We start from the raw sequence: 12,040 nt of genomic DNA, 5'->3' as shown, positions 1-12,040 counted from the left end.
AAACCTTCTTGCTGTAGTGACAGTGTAATACTTTAGAGTAGAGCTTAGTGTTTTTGAGACTGCTCATGACCCTGTAATGGGTCAAGAAATAAATTTAACGTGTCCCACTAACTTAAAATAATGAAAGAGAATGGATTAGAAACTATTAGAGCACACCTTGGCAAGAATTGAGGACATCACACTGTACAAAGGCTAACTGCATCACACTATGGAAGAGACAGAAGAGGTGTGAAAAGTAGACACACTGGTCACAGAAGCTTGCTTGTCTTAGCAAGCTGTCATCTAATTTGATCCTCTGGTGTATGACTGTCAATCGTTATAACGGGAGAATCAAGTATTACTTAATATTTTGGCAACATAATTTGTAAAAAGTTGTGAATTAAAGTATGGGATTTTTTTTTTAGTTTTGGCAATGTCATAACTTTTAGTTGAGTTTTGCTTAGGAATTTGTGGTGCATTTTTTTTCGGGAAGTGCATAACCAGAGTGGAAAATGTTGAATGTGTGATCATTGTAGGATTTTAATTAAACTACTAGTTCAAGCTGCCCTCAAATTGACTATTTTAATACTATAAAAAGTCGAGAATAATAAAATATAATACGAATATTGGGAAAAATATCATATTTAATCAGCAACTTTGACTTTATCTGCACCTCAATAAAAAAATAAAAGATTTTCTGCTTTTAAAATATAGTTTTATCATGTGTAAAACCATCAAAATGACATGCACCAACATATTACTGTGATGACATTCTTGCAAATGAAAACTTAAAAACAACCAAATTTTAAAGGATCTTGGAAACATGACATGCTGAATTAGCTTCTTGAACATGTATGTTAAGTAAACAAAAACATATATAACATGAGTGAATTTTCTGAGTCATGAAGTTATTGTCAATGAGAAGCCTTGTTGTCATTTGGATGTATTTAATGTGCCAAAAAATAAAAAAAACTCATATGATTCTCAAAAGATTATTATTCTGGCATATATTTTGTTATGTACAAATTTTATGGTAATTAATAAAATATGTATTAGTAATAATAAAATTTCTCCTTGAATCTTTTCTGTTGGAGAATGTTGGAAACAATGCTTATTATGTTGTTACAATCTGGTATAGATTTTGTAATCCAACCTAAGAAAGTCAAATTGAAAATTACACAACACTTAGTTTATGTCTTATAAGTGGTAAGGGTCATGTTATGTTGTTTAGTTAATTTCTTCCTTCTAAACTTGATTAAAAATATTTAGAGAGTTGACTATTGTAATTTTGGTCAATATAAATTAGTACAGAAAAAAAAATTAGTACAGAAAAGTATAATGGCATTATGTAAGGTAAGGTAAAAAATATGGGTGAAAATAAAGCAATAATACTGAACACATAAATACTGAAATTTAAGTATATTGTTGGGAGGGAAAAGAATACAATGAAAGTTGATTTACTGAAAACAAATATTCAGAGACTAGAATTGTCCATTCTACTTATGTTATTGCATTAGTGTTAGTTGTTTCAATGAAAAGTCCAAAGCAGATTATAAAAATACGAGAACAAAATTAGTATTTTTCCAGCTGAGAAGCAACCTCATTTGGAAAATATTTCCATTTCTTTGAATAACAATGCCAGCCTAAGTGATTTTTTTTTTTTTTTTGGCATTCTTAGAGAATTAAGTTAGAAATGTCTGGAAAAAACTGTCCCCAGATGTCAAGTCTGTTCAAGCATTCCAAATGACTTTACTGCCATGGTAAGCAAGATCTCAATATATACACCACTGGATCACAAGTTTTCAAATGTGGTCCCTAGTCCAGCAAGCATCACCACAGAACTTGTTATAAATGAAACCCTTGGGCCCCACCCCAGACTTACTAAATCAGAAACTGGCAATAGAGTCAGCAATCTGTTCTAAGAAGCCTTCCGAGTAATTGTTTCTACTGCAAGCTCAAGGCTGAAAACCAGGGCACTAGATGTTTCCAGCGTTGTTGTACCAAATTGATGAGACCTTATTAATGAAAGCAGTTTGAATAGAATGAAATGAAAGTAGATACTGTCGCCTCTCATCTCCTGGGTTGGTATCAAAGTGATGCTACTTTCATAATGTCAGTCTGTAAGTGACACCTCTTTTTATGGCCTTTGGAAGGAATTATGGAATTCTGGTATTATTTTGTCTTTAAAAATTTGGTAGATTTTTACAGTCATGTGGAATAGGAGTTTCTTTGTGGGAAGGTGCTTAAATTACATATAAAATTTCTTTAAGATAGTCATATGCTAACATAATGATGGCCTTTGACAGACTACATATATGATGGTAGTTCTGCAAGGTAATGGAGCTGAAAAAGTCCTTTTGTCTAAGCAACTTCGTAGTTGCTAAAATGTGTAGCACAAACATTCCTCATGCGTTTGTGGAGATGCTGGTGTAAACCAACCTACTATGTTGCCAATTGTATAAAAGTACAGCACATGTAATTATGTACAGTATATAGTACTTAATAATGAAAATAAACAACCATGTTACTGGTTTGTTTATTTTCTACACTATAATTTATAATCATTATGTAGATTATATTCCTACTTATAAGAGAAAAGCTTACTGTAAAACACTATGCTGGTAACAGCCTCATACATTTTGTGTTTACTGTGTCTCTTGGTGGCAAGCATCAAGAGGCCACGTTGAGTGATTGACCTTGGTGTTTGTGTAAATACAATCTGCGATGTTTGCACAAGGACAAAATTACCTAATAATGCATTTCTCAGAAGATATCCCCATAATTAAGTGACACATGTCTTGTAGTTTACAGGATGACTTCCATCTTTTATTACTTCTTGCATCCATTTAAGTAAGTGTGGTTTTTTTCTAAAAATTTATTCCACCTAAAATTTTAAATGTATAAGCATAAAATTTCTCATCATATCCAATTATGATCTTCTTAATGCTGGAAATTCTAAAATGATGTTCCCTTTTTAAATTTCTGATGTAATTCCTGGTTGAATCTTTCTATTTTCTTTGTGGAGTCTGTTCCAACTTGATTGATATTTTCCAGATTTGCAGCCTAACATTCAATCTGAGATATCTTTTCCTTACAGTTCTTCAAAAAAAAAAAATGGAAAACTGATGGGTATGTAAGATATTATATTAGGGGAAACCTGGTGAAAGGTATAAAAAGGGAATTGTCTTGGACCATACTTGCAACTCTTCTGGAAATCTAAAATAAGGGATTTTGTTGTTGTTTTCTTCATTTAGGTTTTGGTTTTTGGGGGGTTTTTTGTTTGTTTGTTTTTTGGGTTTTTTTTTTTTTGGAGGCAAGATCTCACTATGCACTATGTAGCCCAGGTTGGCCTCAAACTCCTGATCCTCCTTCCTCAGCTCCCAAGTGCTAGAATTACAGGTATGAGCCACGACTCTAGCCCAGATAAAAAAGGTTTTTAAATAGATAAATGGCATGAACTGCTCACTTATTCATCAGGCTTCCCTCAGAAAGCTTTGGGTTGTTTGGAAGACTTAGCTACAATCAAACCAAATTTGTCACCTGTAAGGAGGCTCCAAAGAATGTAGAACAAGGGGTTGACTAAGTGACTCAAGCAGAGGCCTAGCAAGTGGGAGGTGTAAGGCCATGAGTTCAAACCCCAGTACTGCCAAAAAAAAAAAAAAAGATACTTTCTAAAGATTGTAGAACAGATTTTTTTAGATTTTCCCCCCCATTTTCTAAGACCTTTTAAGAATCATTTTCAAAGACGAATTTCAAGAAGAGATTGAGCTGTTGCAACCTTATTGAAATGATTGTACAATGTAAGGAAACAAGGATTTGAATGTGTTTTTAGACTATATTTGTGTTAAAAAGTGTGGGTGCAGAGTTATCTGATTACTTATTCTTCTATCAGTACACTAGAAAGCACCACAAGTGGGGAAAAAATTTACGAAACTAACTAAAGAACAATACTAAAAAGGTTTGTGAGCCAGGATTAAACAAGGAGACTGAAGAGGGGTTATTCCAGGGTTCTGGAAAGAGCAGAAACTTACTCTTCAAGAACATATGGTAACTGCCAGAGTCACCAGATCCTAACCTGACTTCGGGGGCTTCTAAGTGTCCCAGTCTGTCTGACACTTCTGCCGGTCAGTGGAGAAAGTGTGGGATTGAGCGTTGAGTACTTGAGGAGAGCATTGAATTTTGTAGAATCATAAAAATGATAATTTAAAAAGTCAAGCACAACCCCCTCCCCCCCAAAAACTCCATAATTGTTGAAATAAATTTATGCTGTCAGAGTGGTTCAAGTGGTAGAGGGCCTGCCTACCAAGAGAGAGACCCTGAATTAAACTCCCAGTACTGCCAGAAAAAAGAAAAACAAAACAAAACAAAAAACCCCAAAAAACATAATTGTTGAAAAAGCCAAGCACAACAGCCAAGAGTGGTGGCTCACATCTGCACATCTGTAATCCCAGCATCTCTAGAGGCTGAGGAAGGATGATCAGGAGCTTGAGGGCAGCCTAGGCAAAGTTAGCAAGACTCTATCTCAAAATAAATAAATAAATAAATAAAAATGAAAGGACTGTGGGCATAGCTCAAGTGGTAGAATGCTTGCATACATGAGGTCCTGGGTTCAATCCTCAGTACTGCACATTGCCGCCCCCACCAAACTAAGCTGAGCACTGGGGTTAGTGATGTTGCTCAGTGGTAGAGCCCTTGCCTAGTCTGTGCAATGCTTTGGGTTCAGTCCTCCCACCCCAAAAGCCAAATGTGTTGGCACATGTCTATGTATAGTCACAGCACTAGGAAAGATGGCTTGAACCCACAAGTTTGAGACTAGCCTTGGCAACACAGTGAGACCCATACAGAAAAAAGAAAAAAAAAATGCCAGTTTAAGACCTTTGACTTTTACATATTTTTGAACAGAAAACACATGTACAATCAACATAATAATAATACCCAACATTTTTAGGTGCTTACATTGTTCTAGGCCTATGTTCTCCTCAGTAACATGCAATTTAGAACAACCCATTGGGGTAGGTACTGTTATTTTCTCCATTAAGATAGGCATAGAGACTTCACAAATTTAAGCAACTTGTTCAAGGTTAAAATGCTGGTGCGGGGCTGGAGATGCAGGTCAATGCTAAAACATGTGCTTAGCACACCCAAGGCCTGAGTTCAATCCCTAGTGCATTCATGTACGCACACACACACACACACACACACACACACACAAACCCAAAATAAACAAAAAAACTTATGCATATTGGAGCCCAGAGTGTAATTGTTTATGAATCTGTCTTTCTCCACTAGGCTTGAGTCCTAGAAGGCACAAAAACTACCTTATTTTCAGTTGTGTTCCCAATGCCTAGGACAGTGCCTACACATAGTAAGCTTGCAATAAGTATTTCCTAAGTGAATGAAATTCAATGGCTACATGCTATTATTGATAATAGCACATATTCCATTATGCTACAATAATTTGTTAGTTCCTAAAGTCCCTATTTTATGCATCCTTGTTAAGATGACATATAGCAAACACTTGGTATAGTGTCTAGAACACATATAAATAGGCCGATTTAAGTGTTATTTTTCTTTCTTTGCATTTCTGTTATACCTAGCATACTTTCTAAAATACAGTAGTGTTCAGTAAACAGATTTAGACAACTAATTTGTAGGCCACTGTAACTAATGTCAGTATGTATATGTGTGGGGTGGGTAATGGGTATGTGTATGCACATCTGTGAGGGAAAGAGTTCAAACTTCCATCATGAAAGAGCCTTCAGGGCTGACAGAGTCGCTCAAGTAGTAGAACACCTGCCTAGCAAATGTAAGGCCCTGAGTTCAAGCCCCAGAACCAGAAAAATAAAAAAGAACCTTCAGCGCACTAAAGGTTAAGAACTGCTGTTGGAGATGGAGTGACTGGCTACAGAAGTGAGGTAAGAGTTCACATCTGTGGAGATTGGAACAGAGCTCTAGAGTGACTATTTCCTGAACTCTGATCTGATCACACAGATGGACAAGTACAAGTCCCACAGCAGCCATTTAAAATGAAGATCATCCCAGAGGATCCCAATGGAACTGGTTCGAAAGGTCAAGTTTGGGACAATATGAGTATTGAAAAGGAAATGAAAACAGACATCTCAAAAACTTATATAAGAATGTTCAAAGTAGCCTGGAAGTATACTGAGGGGAGTAGGGAGAAGGGAGAGAGGAGGGCGGGAGGCATGGGGAGAGGTGACCCAAACAATGTATACACATATGAATAAATATAAAAACAATAAAAAAAACAAAAAAAGAATGCTCAAAGTAGATTTAATCATAATAGCCTCAAACTAGTAATAACTCAAATATGGATCAGCAATGAATCAGCAGCACAACAGGTAAACAAATTGATATACTCAAGCAGTAAAACAACAGCAGGAAAAAGGAGTATACCACTAACACATGGAACAACATGGATGAACTTTGAAAATATTATGGTAAGTGAAAGAAGCTAGACACAGGAGACTAAATACTATGTGGTTCCATTTACATGAAATTCTAGAATAGTCAAAATGAATCCATGATGATGAAATTAGAACAGTGGAGGAGGGAGGCAAGAGGGAACCTTATGGAATGATGGAAATGCTCTATGCTCCTCAAAGTTTTGATTAAATTGGGGTGTTGGTTACACAGATTGTACATATGTCAAAATTTATCAAATTATACACTTAAGGTCTATGCCTTTCATTGTATGTACATGATACCTTAATAAAACCAAAGGAAATTAGAATAATGGCAGTAATGGATTATAACACATTGGACAAAAAAGAATCCATGAGTCCGTAGTAATACTCCAGATAAGGTGGGAAAGCTCCTTTTTGGGGGGGAGAATATCATCTAATAAAGAAGAAGAGACAATAAAATTAGAAAATCAGTACATTGTAACCACTAGCATAATAATCCAAGCAGGGACCATCAAAGGATGCTAAAAACTACTGGATGGAGTTGGGTGCCGGTGGCTCATGCCTGTAATCCTAGCTACTCAAGAGGCAGAGATCAGGAGGATCACTGTTCCAAGTCAACCCAGGCAAATAGTTCAAGAGACCCTATCTCAAAAAACCCTTCACAAAAATAGGGCTGGTGAAGTGGCTAAGGTGAAGGCCCTGAGTTCAAACCCCAGGACTGAAAACAAACAAACAAACCAAAAACCCTACTGGATGAAAGGTGATGAGGGAACATAAAATTTGCATAGACTTGAAGATGACAAATTGATTATTAATAAGAAAAGAGGGCATGTAACTTTTAAATAGGACACCATATTAGCTAAGAAAGCAAACTTAGCATAACAATAATGAGACAAATTTACATAATTTTCTTCTGATGTAAAGCAACGGAAAAGACATACCATTATCTATGTAGTATTCCTGCCAAAAAGTTTAATCCTAATCATATCATGAGAAAATAATCAAGCAGATCCAGCTGGGAAGGAATGCAATATACTTGGCCTTGACCTTTAACTGTCACTATCATGAAAGACGAAGGAAAAGAGGAATTCTTCTAGATTAAATAGACAGCATTCAAATGTGATGTATAGTCCTTGATTAAATCCTATATTGGGGAGAAAAGACCACAAGGGACATTTGGGGACAATTTTAGATATTTGAATATGTATTGTAAGATAAAATATGAACATTCAATTAATTGGGTGTGGTGGTATCCTGGCTATTAGGAGCATGTCCTTGTTCTTAGGAGATGCACACTGAAATATTGAGGTGAGCCAGTTGCTGGTGGTCACACTTGTAACCCTAACTACTTATGAAGCAGAGAAGTTCAAAGCCAGGGAGGGTAAATAGTTCTTGAGACCCTATCTCAAAAATATCTAACACAAAACAGGGCTGGTGTTGTCCTCAAGTGGTAGAGTGCCTGCCTAGCAAGTGTGAGACCCTGAATTCAAACCCCAATATCACCAAAAAAAAAGTTACACTATCTATAATTTGCTTTCAAATGGTTTAGCAAAAAATGGTTTAGCCAGCCTCTGGAATCAGAGGCAGGAGGATTACAAGTTCAAGGTTAATTTAGCTACAAAGCAAGATCCTGTCTAAAAAAAAGACAGCAAAAAACCTCTCTCTGTGTATAAATATATATTATGTATATGAATATGAAATGCATGTTATATATCTCTAAATATATGTGTCTATATATATGAGAATATTCTATGTATATACATACATAGACAGATACAATTTAATGTTAATAATTATTGGGTCTAAGCAATAATACTATTAGTGATCATAGTATCATTTTCTTTCAACTTTTATGTAGATTTGAAAAATTTCCCCCAAAAAGCTGAGGAAAGAATGAGATAGTGCAAATGAAGTGCTCCAATGGTAAGTGCTCCATAAAGGTTGGGCTTTATTCAGAGTATAAGACCAATGATAGGAGGGACTTTTTTTTAAATTTGGCTCTGTACCCTAGCACCTCTAACAGTGCCTGACACATAAAGTGATACTCAACAAGCATTTAAAAAGCAAATCATTGAGAAGTTGTACATTAGAGTTGCAATATGAAAAAATAGTGCCCAAAATGACACAACAAGGTGATGCATGATTACATGGGAAGGTCATTACTATGATCTGAATAGGATTATGCAAGTTACTTTGACTAAAATAATTTCTCAAAAGGCCAGGTGTGGTGGGGCACGTCTGTAATCCCAAATACTTGGGAGACAGAGTTTAGAGGATCTTGGTATGAGGCCAGCCTGGGCAAAAGCACAAGACTCTATTTGAAAGACAAACTAAAAGCAAAAGGACTGGGGGCATGACTCAAGTGGTAGAGTGCTTGCCTATAGGCAAGTGAGAGGCCCTGAGTTCAATCCTCAGTGTCACCCAAAAGAAATATTTTGGGTTGAGGTGTGGCTCATATGGTAGAACTCTTGCCATTTGTGCAAGACCCTGGGTTCAATCCTCAGTACTGCAAATATATACGTACATAGACAAAACAAAACACAAAAAACTTCTATGATTAAAAAAACATGATTCAAAAAATTGCCCCAGAAAATCTGCCCAACTGAGATGAGCTTGGCAGTTCAGTTACAAGAACAATATTCCTGGAATAACATAATATTTGATTAAATCTGGAATTACTGTGAAAAATTAGCCAGTTTGGGAGTTTCATTTTTTTCTAGTGTTGGCCTAAATTAATATCCACAGGCCTCTTGTGGGAAGGTGCTACGCCATCTGGTGGTGAGAGACACTCAGCTGGTTTCTATGGAAAAGGCCAGCAGGACAGAGAGAAAATGGAGTGTCTTTCTTTACTCATAGGTTTAGGAAACCTGTCTCCTTGCATTCTAGCCACATACTGTCCTTAAGGACTGAATTCGAAGTGATGATTTTATACTCAATGAATGCCAATATCTGGGGAATCTTAGGCCAAGATGGACTAAGAAAGTTAATAATGTAGGGATGAAGGTGACAGTTGAGGTTGGGTCAAAGCTGAGGTGAGGAAACTTGTCCCTAACAAGATGAATGCCAAGGGAAACCTAGAGGGCCATTTGAACTATTAACAGGAGAAATTGTGTCTTGTCACTGTGACAAGGTGGGAGCAGAAAAAGCTCTAAGTGGAACTCCTGGGTCATGGATTGCTGGCTGATGCCCAGACAGTGCACCAGTAATTTGGATCCCTGGAAATGCCTCTGTTTTTAAAATTAATTTCAAACATTAAAGGACATTTTTCTTAATGTAGAAATCTGTGTAAAAAATATGACAAATATCCATAAAGTGAAAAGAATATCACTGGAAATATGTCAATATTATGCTGACCATAGCTGATATTTTGGTGTATTTCCTTCAGGTAATTCTATGCATATAAGCACGTAGAGTGGAATGTTAATTGTACACTAATTGTTGTAATTAAATCTACTCCTTTATAATTTGCTTTGTGCAACAGATATCTAGAAGGTTTTTCATCTTAGAAAACTTAAACTATACCTATTGAACAACTCCCCACTTTCCCTTCCAACCTCATGCTTGCTAAACATTCTTCTACTTTCTGTCTCTATGAATTTAACTAGCTTTTGTGAGTGGTTTATTTCACTTAACATAATGTCCCAAAGGAAGGATCATCCATGTTGTAGCATGAGTCAGGTTTTCTTTCCTTCCTTTTTTTTTTTTAGACAATGTCTCACTGTATACCCCAGGCTGGCTGCAAACTCAGGATTTCCTTTTTTTTTTTTAAGGCTGAATATTATTCCATTGTATGAACATATCATATTTTGCTTATCTAATATCTGTCAATGGATATGAGTTTCCTCTGCTTCTTGACCACTGTGGAATAATCCTGCTATGAACATGGCTTTTCATATATCTCCTCAAGATCCTGTTTTCAGTTTTTTCAGATATATAGCACTATGCTTGGATGTGTACTCCAAAATTCTATGTGATGGAAGTTTGCTCCCCAGGATGGAAGCATTGGGAGATGATATGGAACCTTTAGGAGGTGAGGCTTAGTGAAAGGTCTTGGGAGTTGTTGAGAGAGGATTATGAAGATTATTAAAGAGCATGAGCCTAGTCCCATGCAGCTCTGTGGCTTTCTGTTCTCTTGCGTGCCATCTTACCATTGTCATTCGCCATTGCCATCCCTCATATGATATAACACAGTCAAGAAGGCCCTCACCAGAGTTAGCCAATGCTAACATGTTCTTGAACTGTTAAAACAGTGAGTTAAATAACCTATTTTTGTTGTAAAGTTAGTTTGCTCCAGGTACTACATTGTAACAATGAAAAGCTGACTAATACATATATCCAAACATAGGTTTGTTGCATCATATAATTCAAGTTTTAATTGTTTGAAGAATCTCCCTACTGTTTTCCATAGGAGCTCATTGTAGTTTTGATTTGCATTACTCTACAGATTCATGAGATTGTAAGTTTGTTGGCTATTCATGTGTTTGTAGGATATTGTGTATCTTCTGAAATGTCTAAATCCTTTACCCCTTTAAAAAATCTGGTTATTCTGTTGTTGTTAAGTTGTAGAAGTTTTTAATATGCTCTGGATATAAATTCCTTATCAGATAAACGATTTGCAAATATTTTCTCACGTTCAATATGCTGCCTTCTCACTTCGTTGATTATACCCTTTAATGAGCATAAATTTTAAAGTTTGATGTAGTCCCATTTGTCTATTTTTGCTTTTGTTGCCTGTGTTTTTGGCATCATATTCTAGCAATAATCGCCAAATCCAATGCCATGAAGATTTTCCTCCATGTTTTAATATAGAAGTTTTATGGCTTTAAAGACTTATTGTTTAAGTCTTTAATTCATTTTGAGTTAATTTCTGCATATGATGTAAGATAAGGATCCAGTGTCATGCTTTTGCATGTGGATATCCAATTTTCCCAACATCACTTGTTGAAGAAACTGTCCTTTATACGTTGTGCTGCCTTGGTACCCTTGGAGAAGATTTGACCATATGAGTGAGGATTTATTTCTGAGCTCTCTATTTAATTCCATTGATCGCTATCCTTTACGTACTGGTATTACACTGTCTTGATTATAGTAAAACTGAGAAAGGTTATCTTTTTCTACATTTACTGGCTATTTTTAACCCCTGTTAATTGCCTATGTCTCTCTAGCAATTTTGCTATTGTATTGTTTGATTTATCATTGTAATTTTGTAGGAATGCATGAATCTGTTTATTAATCCATTGATCCCATCAATAAATATTTTGTCACTTATTTTGTGGCAGGTACTGTTCTGGGTGGTTGGGGATGGGTACAGCAAAGAATTAAACAAATCACAATTAGTTGGGGGGTTGCAGAGAGTAATCAGCCACCTTGTAAGGTGGAGACAAGTGCTATCTTCTAAAAAGCAGGTAGTAAGATCAAGAATGTAAAAGATGCTATTTTATTTAGGCGCTCAGGAAATCTCTGTCTTTGAGCAGAAAGCTAGAATGAGAAAGCAAGCCATTTGGAGAGCTGCTTAGGATTGAGAACTTGAGGCAAAGGGGAAAGTAAATTCTTCATAAATTCTGAATAATAAATTTTTCCTGAAATGTCATGTGTCTTCTATGGTTGTTTATGCTGTCTTGTACAGAAAGTTATCC

The sequence above is a fragment of the Castor canadensis genome, chromosome 5, assembly GCF_047511655.1.
Source record: "Castor canadensis chromosome 5, mCasCan1.hap1v2, whole genome shotgun sequence".
In the NCBI taxonomy this organism is placed as follows: Eukaryota; Metazoa; Chordata; class Mammalia; order Rodentia; family Castoridae; genus Castor; species Castor canadensis.
The sequence above is the reverse complement of the archived record's forward strand: the minus strand, read 5'-3'. Positions refer to the sequence as shown.